Source organism: Mizuhopecten yessoensis, unplaced genomic scaffold, assembly GCF_002113885.1.
Source record: "Mizuhopecten yessoensis strain PY_sf001 unplaced genomic scaffold, ASM211388v2 scaffold10477, whole genome shotgun sequence".
NCBI classification, from domain to species: Eukaryota; Metazoa; Mollusca; class Bivalvia; order Pectinida; family Pectinidae; genus Mizuhopecten; species Mizuhopecten yessoensis.
In genome coordinates, this window is record NW_018408566.1 from 560,713 (window position 1) to 573,835 (window position 13,123).

General features: G+C 35.3%; 1 protein-coding gene across 3 annotated transcripts in view; it reads left to right on the plus strand.

Moving 5' to 3' along the window:
- Positions 1-925: 925 nt before the first annotated feature.
- Positions 926-13,123, plus strand: part of LOC110460748 (protein ANKUB1-like) — a 36,882-nt gene continuing 24,684 nt past the window's right edge. Inside the window, exon 1 of one of the 3 annotated variants that reach the window (XM_021513860.1) lies at positions 926-941. The gene's annotated coding sequence lies outside the window, so the exon portion shown is untranslated. Of the gene's footprint in view, positions 942-9,621; positions 9,711-9,808; positions 9,873-13,123 lie in introns of those variants that run through there. The other 2 variants (XM_021513858.1, XM_021513859.1) reach the window with 2 other exon arrangements.

A 13,123-nucleotide genomic window follows, 5' to 3' on the forward strand; every position in this document is an offset into this window, starting at 1 on the left:
AGATATAAGCATAAAACAACATTCTGTTCCGTGATAGGTTCCTATAACATGGAACAGAATGATGTTTAGTGCTTAATATAAAATCAGAAATCACAATCATTACGAAATGACAACCACGGATGATGAAACGGTTGTGTTCAATTAGGGAACGGACTATTATTGTTAAATTGAAAAATTCTTGTATGAAACCATAAATTATGGTGTATTCGTGAAAATGTTAAAAAGTATGAAGAAATAAATATTCAGTGTATGTTTGATACAAATAATATACTGGTTAAGGTCAGTTCATAAAAGGCAAACAATTGTTCGTCCGAGCTGGTAAAAAAATAAAACGAAAATGAAAATCTCAAATTATCAAAATGTCTAAGGCTATTGAATTTCCTTTTAATAAAACAATGCATTTAGCAACATGTTGAGGCATGTGAACTCGTATGACTCAGAACAACCCATTATATCATTGTTGCCCGCAACGATTGTGCCGGGATACTGATCTATATGTAGTGACACTTACTATACATAATGCATAAACCCATACATCATCAACTAGTTCGGGCTGATAATAGCACCACGTCGCGAGAAAATACAAATATATAAATATCCCAGGCTCCTTGGTCACCAGATTCAGTTGTGTTGATATTACTAACCAAATGATGATTTACAGGTGTGGGTCACAGGCAATAACAGGTGTGGGTCACAGACAATCACGGAGCCTTATTACAGCTATATAGATGTGTGGAATATATCATTGATATTATCCAGCGGATCCCTTTTATAAAACAGACAATATCGTGTTGGTGTGAACAAAGAGAACTGTGTTCAGATGCTGGATAAAAGCTCACATAGTGCCTGTGTACCTAGTGGCATTTACTCCCAACAGCTGATGATACCAAGGATATTGTAGAGTTTTAAGAAAATCCAGAGAAATACTTCATCATTTGACGGTAAGACAAGCACAAGTGAACTTTCCTGAAATCATGCATTCAACGAGACATACAAACACTTGTCATAATGTGCTATTTATGGTATTGTATATTACAAAAACACCTCCTTGTCTCAAGTTGGACTATATGTGCCCATACCTCTTTAACTTATCTTGCGTCATTAGTGTGTGAAAGAAATAGAACTGAAATGTAGGACACCATATTCAAATTCTTTCCTTTTGTACACAAGTTAAATGACTTTTGATAACAACGTGGCACAATTGTGTATTCCTCGCCGATGAATAGTGACAAGGCTTATTTCAAAACAACACACATACTGTTGATGTGAAAATATGTATAAACCTATCAATACTCAGTATTTCATCTACATAATTGCTGAACAAGTGTTGTCTGTGTGTTGTGTACTAAAATACCACATTTTACAGCAAACTGTAATCTTATCATCCCTAATTGATACAGCCAGTTCACATCAACCTCAACTCCACGCCATAATGACTCGTTGACTGTCATGCCCCCAAGGTAAGCTTGTAACTGGAACTTAGTCTGGCACGGTAAACAGGAAATGCTACTTTAAGTATATATGAATTGTCCTTTCGAAATGTTTAACGTTATAGGGGTTTTATGGACACCTCTTCCCAACGCCGACTTCCTACATGTTTCAGAACACTTTTTACATGCATTTTCATACTTTACATATTTGTGGTACACGGCTGAAACCGAATTGAACAAAATGGCCATATGATGCAGGAGCACTTTTTTTCGCATTTCACATCGGCATACATGCACTAAATTTATAAATGGATGTCTCCTTCTTCGTATTTCTAGTTTGTATTAGATAGGCTGTTTATACCAGCCTTAACTCTGAAATACTTCTTTATCATTATAATAGCAATACTTATATAAATGAAACGTCAATATTATGATAAAATCACTAGTAGACAAACAGCACCATCCGGCATATATATGTATATTAGAGTTACAATGAAATAGCGAAAAGATGAAGAAATCTACTGATATCAACTGAAACGTCTAATATCATTAAATACAATATCGCGGTATAAGTTCTAATAAGAAAATATAATACGGTTCTATTGAGAAACACTAAAAACTGAATATTTGTAAAAACAACTAATTGGAAAAACAATCAATAATAGCAATGCTTTCAAAAAAATCTTTTAACAAATAATATTTAAAAACCTAAAATACGTACCGAATTGCATTTTTTGAAGATATGATCAATATAGAATGACATGCATGAGTCAATTTCTAATTTCTTATCAGATGTCTTATGTACGGTCAATCTAATCTAGCCCCGTCACTTACATTGTATTAATACTCTTTGAAAAATATCCAAAAGACGTTTTTTTTTCGATAATTTGTTTTATAGATGAAAAGAGCAACTAAAACCTGCTAATATCAAATCACATACGAAAGTTATAATGTATAACCATATCTATATCATTTGAATGATTTTATATAATACTTCTTGTCAACTAATCGCCAGTTCCCTTCTTACTGGACTTGATAATGTTCTTATGTATCCGATACGGGGTTATACCAATACAAAGCACACAGAACACATTTTCATTAGACATCAATAATAAGGATGTGTGGGTAGAATACAGCAACTAAACACCAATTATCCTTCAGACTTATCAAGGAGATCGATCCTTATTTAAGCCGTCAGGTTACTGTTATGTGTTTTAATGTCGGTAATCCCAGCCTATTAGCCATGATCGTTGGCCAATCACACATCCTTCAAAAACGATTTGACGTTAATTGGTGTCAATGAGGGAATATTTACTCCGTATCAGCACGTATTTATGACGTCCCACACTAAACTGGTTGGAAAATGATATAAATGTCAGTTCCATGTGCGATTGTTCTCAATCAATATTTATGTGACACGTGACAGATACACCAGTTTTGGAGAAACACGGGCTATTTTTTGCTTTTATGACAACAGAACTCCTCTGAAAATCTAGTTGAATAGTCACAGCATCGTGTCGAAAAAATGTACCCTGTCGTCAATATACCAGGACAAATCATAAACGCTCTTAATCAATACATAACAAAGTGGAGAAACCAAAATCAAAGGCAATGTACATAAAGTTTCCCATAAAAATTGGAAACGGAAGTATGTAGGTTAGAATGGTAAGTTTTTCCTGCCATACGTCATAAGTCATGGTATTTTGTTTGATTGTTTCCAGATCAAGGTGTCTTTTATATCGATCAGCCGTAGGTACATCCTAGAAACCAGTCAAACAGAATTGGTTGTTCGTTCTTATAGAAATAGGATACCAATCACGTTCAACATACAATATTTCACATGTACAACCTAGCTAGGCCAATAGTAACTGTATTGAAAGACAGGGTTCCGAATGCTCATAATATACGACACGACATCATTATTGTCTCTCTTTTCGATTTCCTCCACTCCTTTGATGATTGTTTCATGCTGCTCCTAGTTGTCCTAGGTACACATAGATGATGTAAGGGATTCATTTATGTAAATACAACCTCTCATGAATGACAACGGTATACATAGTTATATTTTATTAAAGTTGTAAACTTAGACCATTACATTATTATATAATTATCTGTATATATAAGGTATTAACTTAAAACACTGCTGTATTACATAGGTAAATATGTTTAGGGTGTATTTATTGAGGGTAAAGACTAAAATAATTACATTATTACATACTTAAATTTATATATATATCAGGTATGAACTTAAATCACTGCATTATTTCATAGTTTCATCAACATAGATCGCCACAGTATCAGAGAATTTTATTTATATAGGTGTTAACTTACAAAGTTAATCATAGCTTTCCCTTTCCTGGTATTAACATCCCTGTTTCCCCAAACTACAGTGCTTATGTATGTTGCAGCCGATTTGGTATTCAAGAGCTTCCTCAATATATCGTTAATTCCTTGATAGGTGTCAACTACTGACGGACAAACTTACAATACAATGTTTTCAAAGTTGCAGGTTGATGAAGACTAAGAGCAAGTTTAATGGTATCCATCATGATCCCATAGGGCAATATGTAATGTGATAATGCTAAATATTGTCCATTGTGGTTTTGTTGTCACTACACCACGTCTTGGTTTGAGGACACAACATTACTAACGTTTTACCTAGACTTATATTGCGGGTTTCGTCGATGAAACAGAAGACGCTTACCCTTCAGGAAGACCTGGTCTTAATATCTTTGTATTATTTCAAGGGTCTCCATCTAGATGTTCATTTTGTTCATATTTTGCCCTGGATTTATCGATTTTAAGCTCGAATTATGGTTTTGTTGTCATTTCTGTGTTCTCTTGTTGTTTTGTTTTGTGATAAGATGTTAATTTCAGTCACAACGGTATTACAGAATAATATCTATATCGGATGATATACTTTAAACTTAAACCGCTGCGATTTGACATAGCTTTATTTGCATTATTCTTAATGGTGGAACAGAGTTATATCAGTTTTAAACATAAATCACAACATTATCACATAGTTTACTTATATACAATATAGAGTATTAAATTAGATCACTACATCACATAGGTTATATTTATAAACTATGTAGACTTAAATATCTACTTAATCGCATATACTAGTATAGTTATATGTATATGCAGTGGACACTTCAATCACTGTATTATAACATATAATATAGTTACATTTTTATAGATTGTCAACTTCAACCACTATTAAATTCAAAATGTTACTTACAACGAATTTCTACATCAGTAATTCGGTGTAATTACATTAATTAGTTTGGCTTAGTTTTATCGGGTTTAACGCCCTACCACAGCTAGGGTCATTTAAGGGCTCGCGTCCATGTGTGTGGTGTAAGCATGCACGCTGTTGTAATTGCCTCCTTGCGATAGCGCGGTTCTGATGCCTTCTTTATAGTGCTACCTCACTGAAAGGCATCCAGCACAGCATTCCGCCCGGTCAAATTATACTGACAACGGGTGAACCAGTTGTTGCCATTACCATACATGCTGAACGTTAAGCAGTCATGATCTAGATAAGTTTCCCTCTTCAGCTTTACTTAAAATCATAAGCTTCACAAAACATGGATAGTCGAGTATGTGTGGACAATGTAAAAATCGACCTGTCACTTGAAGAACAAGTAAAAGATACTCTCACCTGGTCGAGTCTGTCAATTATCAAAGATCCATAATGACCGCTTTGTGACAGATACACCATATATGCCATGTTTAAACGTACAGCTTTTAAACTCGAGGTCATTGGATTTAGATGATCTCACAAGCGTTAGAAATAAGCAACAAAGGCGACAGTCATTACAGGTCGTCTATTTACTAACGGATACAAAAGAACCAAAGATTTGCCATGTTGGAAACCCGACTACTAGTCCAAATGGTAATGATTTTTAATAGCATTTTCAAATCTAACTTGCTATGATAAACAACCGGAAATCTCTGTCAGATTTCTGACAGCTTTTATCATTCACATCATTTTTAATTACCGCGCGCTCAAACACCGAAATACAATGAAAAATAGTATATTGAATTGTAATTTTGTACTTTAACACAAGAATGCTTACTTTCCTAGTTACATATTTCTATCTATAACAAATGAAACTAACGTGACCAGTGAGATTGGTAAGTATGTCAGCCATTTAGTGATTTTAAGTTGAATCTGAATCAGCTAATAACTATATCACATATTTCAGTTAAGTTTTCCAACAGCTGACAGCTACTTTAGTATCTTAAGTCAGGAAAAAACCACAAGTAACTTAAATTTACATCAGTAACCTCGGTCGCGAACAACTAATAGCTACATGTACATTATTAATTTTATTTTAAATATGGAATGTTTTTGATTTAAATCTAGGACAGCTTATAACTTCGTTAATACTTATAAGTTTTGAACAACTAATAACCACTTCAGGAATTTAAGTCTAGAACGACAGAACAATGACTAACAAGTACATTGTATGACGCTTGTACCCAGTCCCTAATCGTATGGTAGAACAATATCACGGATCATTCTACATTTCATTTGTTTAATTTCAGTATAATGATTAAAATCAGGAATCATTGTGAAAAAGTGATGTCAGTTAAAGGACGTTAGCACATTAAAATGCATGTAAATAAGCATTTGATCCAGTGATTGGTAGCGTTCATCGTTCATGCAACTTTGTAATGTTAACGCCAAAATGAACCACATACACGGTATTTCACTTCAGCTTCCGTTCATGATAATCTAGCTAGTAGTAACAATAACATAATTCATTAGAAAACAAACAAGGGTAATCTTTTTCTTACGAAAATTGAAATGAACTAATTATTCATTCCACTCGGGCATTTAACTTGTAATCAAGAGTAGAAGAAATATTCGAGAAAGATTTAGTACTTGAAAAAGTAAAGGGTCAAGACCAGTTACTAATCTAAATTTGTGCAATATTACATATGGTTCAGACCGCATTTGTCACAAAATAAACTAAAAATCTGGAATGGTGACCCCTCCCTGAAAAAAATCTGGATCGGCCATTGAAATCAGTTGAAATGGTGCATTATTTTTATTTTTGGAATGAATGAAAATTTATATCGATAATATCTACTTTTAACGGAGCCAACGTAGAGGTAACTCCATAGCGAACTCTTACTACGATATCTGATAGAACTCTTACTACGATATCTGATAGAACTCTTACTAAGATATCTGATAGAACTCTTACTAAGATAACTGATAGAACTCTTACTAAGCTATCTGATAGAACTCTTACTAAGATATCTGATAGAAAGTATACACGATACCCTCTATCGCCTTGTCTATTATTCTGACTACGGTTTAGGTAGATTTATCAAGGGCGACATTGTTGAAAAGAGACGAAAATATGATATAGACAGAAATATGATACAGCAATGAGCTTCACAGCGATCGATAATTATAATTTGATACTTATGAATACAATACAGTATAAAGAAAAAGATGGACACCCCTCGTTATAACGATATACATTTCAGTTTTAAGATGGATATCTAGAATGGTGTTTTTAACTTAGTTTATTCTGCACGCAGGCATATCTGCATCCATATTTAAATCATAGTCCATATCAATTTAATTATAAAATATAACAGAGTCTTTGATGTGACGTCACTTTATTGTTGTTGTGAATCTCCTTTCATCACTTCCCCAAAATTTATCAATGCGGTTTTCGAAAGTTATTAGATTTGGTGCTTGAATCACGTTCTCGAGTGGGGAATTCCGGTTGCTTACAATTCGTTGAGTAAATGAGTATTTCCTTTCGTCCAGTCTGCTCCATAGTTTATCTAGACTGAGTTAATGTCTTCGAGTTCTTTTATCTTGTTTTATTAACAAAAGTCCCTGTGATGATGTTGTATTACGGTCACCCCTCAAGCTTTTAAACACTTCTACCATGTCTTCTTCTTCTTCCATTACAAGGATCAGAACTCCAAGGTTGGAGTGCAAAGAATATTTTTGTTTGTGTAATTTTTAGGTATTATATTAAAACTATGTACATAACGAGGATGCAAAGTTAGTAAAGAGACTGGTGGTAACCTTCAAGTGAGGATTTGAAAGAAGGTAATTCCTCACTAAGGGCCAGTGACGTTGGTAATGAGTTCCAGGTGATAATAGTTCTTGGGGAAAAAAAGAGAACTTGTAGGCGTCTTTTGCGGTAGATATTGTCTTTATTTTATGCACCCTCCTTGTTCGTCTGTCACCTGATGTCCAGTATGATGATGGGTTAATTTTAACGATGTTATGCGAGATCTTGTTTAGCATTGGCAATGTAAACAGGTCTCTCCTATTACGTCTATAGAATAACGACGAGAGTTATGATAGAACTTCCGTTACATGTAAGCCCAGGTTGCCCGTCCGGTGTTCTCGTCATAAACCATACAGGCTTATAATACCAGCTGAACACGTTTTGTGATTTTATTGGTGTGTAATTCTCCGTCACTACGGTAGCGTGTCATTCGAATCCATGATCCATAATTCATCGATGAAATGTCTTATTCATGAAATAGGATTACTTGAAGTATATTACCGTTCCAATTTCAAATATTAAACTTAAGGAGTGTATAAAAACTATTTTCAGAAATGTCTTTGAAGGAATAACTTTAAAGTGAGTGCTGTATTGTGAGCGCTGTCTGCTTGAGATGGTTGACTTACCAATGTCGACTTGTACAGTACCTGTCCACACGTCTTTGTCGTGTAGATTAATGATACATATTAGTGGTATTTAAGGTTCATTTGTAAGTAATTCGCCATCAATAAACTCACACGTTATGACGGTATTATCCTGGAGGGGTAATACTTTAATGGTGTACGTTAGGGACGCGGCGACACAACACACACTAATAGTGTATAATGTATATTCTTAGTGTTAACGGACAGATATTCCCAGTTATATCATGCTACCTGTAAACAACCCTTCACACAGTACAATCATAAGACTTAACAAAGCTGTTCGATTAAGAATAAACATCAAACGATAAATACAGTTTGCGAATGAGAATAAGTTATTGATTTATTACACATTTAGACCGTTATCGGGTTATCTCAGTCTCGGGCTAAGATTCTGTAACATCTCAACCTAGGCTTACGCCTCGGTTGGGATTGTGTTACAAAATCTTAACCCTCGACTGAGATAACCCGATCTCGCTCAGTTACAGGTAAACGATTTGTTTAATCTGGTTCCTACAGGGGCTACATAGCCCCAACTACGTGGACCATGTATCACAGATTGTTAACAAGTCCTCATGCAAAAACAGATATATCGATGTTGGAGATCGATAAGAATCGTTATTGGTTTTGAGATACAATGTAAACAACCACATTCAGTGAGATATCAATCAGTAAAAGTGTTTGAAATAGCATAATTAAAATAAAGAAAGTAATCCATCTTGTGGTTGATGACAATACGTCAAGTACATTCTATAGGTCTTTGTTTGACGATGAAATGTTGTGCTGATATGTGTTTGTATTGTTCTATATCAAGAAGATAACTCACTTGTCATTGAAATCCAAATCATTATCAGATAATATAGAAGGATATAACAGTGAATAGGAGCCGATCTGCCCTTGTGCTAATGAGATTTATTTTCGTCGATTCCGGGTGTTTGTTGATTACAGTGTTTCTACATACAGACAAGATCACCTGGGGGGAAAGTCATAAACTACATGATACTGCGATAGGCAGAAATAAAACGGCTATTAAATTGATCCGGTAATACTAATGCCTATATACATAACTGTATTTTGTATTGCAGTTTATAGGTAATTCTCGGTAAAAGTGGACAGTCGAGTGGTTTCACCTCCAAGTCAACAGCTTTGATCTGGCTGTGTACGGTAACTAGCCCAATACACTTGTGTGTGATCACGTAAACGTTCGGTTAGAGGATCATGTGCCCGATCAGGCGTAGTGAGATTTAAAATCAAGTTGATTTTTCTGTGTATGAAAACAGTTTATTTTGGTATCAGATCAATGTATATAGATATCACAATTGACAAGAGTGGTGACTATTCTTAATTTTGGACAAGCGCTCAGTCAGGAATCCTGATAAGTCCGAAATCTAAACTGAGTCGAGGATTACTGCCGAATCAAGGAAACCTCCGGAATTTGTTTTAAGGTGAATGTTGAGCGTGACCCTATAAGTGTCGCCGCATCCTCATTGTAAACACTGGACGTTCCGAACATTGTTTCAGCAATCAATCTTTACACGCGTGATTTAGCCGCTCTCCTTCCGAACTTCGATCGTCAATGACAGGTAGGTTTAAATGTTCGGTAAAAGTGCCTGGAAGTGTTGTCTGTCGTCGGTAGGGTATACATCACGGGAACGTCAAGCTGGGATACGCATGTCCCTATGATAAGCTGGAATAATAATAAGTTGGAATATTAATTGCCTGGAATTCTAAGACCTGTGTTTAATGTGAGTATACATACATATTATTGATTCGTAATACCTATATTAATTAACAAGCAATACACATTTTCTTTAGCTATGAAATGGAGATATTCTTTATTTTCACAAATGCCCGGGTATTTAATATTATCCAAAATAACAGCCATTACATGGCAACTGATGGAGAGTATTAATTGTCGGTAACAGTGAGCTGGAATTTGTAATTAGATGAAGTTCAAAATGATGACTTGTTTATAGGTTCTGCGTTTTATATTCTGCCATGCACAATATAGGTGCGTTGCAGGAATACTATCAACTAGTATCTAAAAATCGATGGGTTTTTTTGAATTAAGAATTAATGGCACCCTAGAAGAAACACTTGAATGAGAACAATATATTAACGTTATTACTACATAGTTACGTGACAGTACACACAATGTCGTGTAAAATTCATGGACAGTACTAGTACTAGTGTTAATGAGATGTGATACCGCCTTCACTAATTGAAGATCACCCAGATGGCACAAGGGGATATGTATTTTGCAATTTAATGCTGTTTTCTGCTTGGTCGAAACATCAAGGATAAAAGCCCCCATGATGTATCTTACTTTGTCTACAAATTATATATAACCCTGCTTCTATTTAAAAAAAAACTTTATTCATTTCATATGTTTTTTATGACCACAGTATATGTCAACCTGAAGACTGAACACTATTTCGTTTCCCCACAGGTATATAAGGTATTATAGTGAAGACTGAACACTATTTCGTTTCCCCATAGGTATATATACAGTAGTATAGTGATGACTGAACACTATTTCGTTTCCCCACAGGTATATACAGTATCATAGTGATGACGGAACACTATTTCGTTTCCCCACAGGTACATGTATATACTGTATGATAGTGACGATTGAACACTATTTCATTTCCCCACAGATATATACAGTATGATAGTGATGATCGAACACTATTTCGTTTCCCCACAGATATATACAGTATGATAGTGATGATCGAACACTATTTCATTTCCCCACAGGTATATACAGTATTATAGTGACGATTTAACACTAATTCGTTTCCCCACAGGTATATACAGTATGATAGTGATGATTGAACACTAATTCGTTTCCCCACATTATAGATTGTTTAATTGATGTTATTTCCTTTCACAATGAATTTAAACTAGACAGAACAACACAGGACTATCGCTTGCGGTTTAATTGTTGTACTGTCAAATTGACCGAAAATCAAACTGACATGTGAAATGCCAAACTCAACTTTTACCTATATCATCGGGAATGTTTCGCGGTCGATAAATGTTTTACATGCTTCTTCATTAGTGCACGTTCGATAGAACACACTCATTAAAGGCGAGTTCGATAAATGTGTTTTACATACATGCTGTACGTCGCGTTGTTGATCGGGTGTCATAAGGGATACGAGGATTTATTACATTCTATCGCTAATTAGCATACTTTACATACACGTCTATCTACAAATAACCCTTCATCACGAGTTTAAAGTCCCCGGATACACGGAGAGCAATTACACCCTTTTAAAGTCGGATCGAAATCCTTAAACGTATTTTAATGTGCCTCGTACGTATTGTCAAATTCCCATTCAAATTGGCACATACCTTTTCACGTAAGGTTGTAAATACCTATATACAATCACCGCATGTGATAACACAGTGTAAAACTAAAAATACATAATTTGACATAAGAATCGCCTACACTGTGTTTTTTTTTATGTATTTGACGTTTTACCTATGCTAGAAGTGAAAATTATTAACAATAACTTATGAATTCTTTCATTTTGGATATGTAAAGGGACCCAATTAATATCCAGAAAAGTAATGAAGTTTATATGACTTTGTTTGTAGAGATGTCAAATGTTGTCTCTAAGTAAAACTTCAACACGATTCTCATATCTTCAAATAAAATGAAGACTGATTTTCTAGTTAACAAAAACTTGAATGAAATTGCCTTCCATCTCTGATAAACGACACACTGTAGTTTTGTTTACTCTGATACACGACATACGGTATACTGTGGCAGTGTTTTTTTACTCTGATAAACGACATACATGTACGGTAGACTGTTATAGTGTTGTTTTCCTCTGATAATCGACACACGATAGACTGTTGTAGTGTTGTTTTCCTCTGATAATCGACACACGGTAGACTGTTATAGTGTTGTTTTCCTCTGATAATCGACACACGATAGACTGTTGTAGTGTTGCTTTCCTCTGATAAACTACACACGGTAGACTGTTGTAGTGTTGTCTCACTCTGATAATCGATACACGATAGACTGTTAGAGTGTTGTTTTCCTCTGATAATCGACACACGGTGGACTGTTGTAGTGTTGTTTTCCTCTGATAAACGATACACGGTAAACTGTTATAGTGTTGTCTCACTCTGATAAATGACACACTGTAGACTGTTGCAGTGTTGCTTTACTCTGATAAACGACACACGGTAGCTACTGTTGCAGTGTTGCTTTACTCAGATAAACGACACACTGTATACTGTTGTAGTGATGTTTTACTCTGATAAACGGCACACGGTTGACTGTTGTAGTGTTGTATTACTCTGATAAATGACACACTGTATACTGTTCTATTGTTAATTACTCTGATAAACGACACACGGTAGACTGTTGCAGTGTTGTTTTACTCTGATAAACGACACACGGTAGACTGTTGTAGTGATGTTTTACTCTGATAAACGACACACGGTAGACTGTTGTAGTGATGTTTTACTCTGATAAACGACACACGGTAGAGTGTTGTAGTGTGCTTTACTCTGCTAAATAACACACTGTATCCTGTTCTACTGTTGCTTTACTCTGATAAACGACACACGGTAGACTGTTGTAGTGTTGCTTAACTCTGATAAACGGCACACTGTAGACTGTTGTAGTGATGTTTTACTCTGATAAACGACACACGGTAGACTGTTGTAGTGATGTTTTACTCTGATAAACGACACACGGTAGACTGTTGTAGTGTTGCTTTACTCTGATAAACGACACACGGTAAACTGTTGCAGTGTTGCTTTACTCTGATAAACGACACACTGTAAACTGTTGCAGTGTTGCTTTACTCTGATAAACGACACACGGTAGACTGTGGCAGTGTTGCTTTACTCTGATAAACGACACACGGTAACCTGTGGCAGTGTTGCTTTACTCAGATAAACGACACACGGTAAACTGTGGCAGTGTTGCTTTACTCTGATAAACGACACACGGTAACCTGTGGCAGTGTTGCTT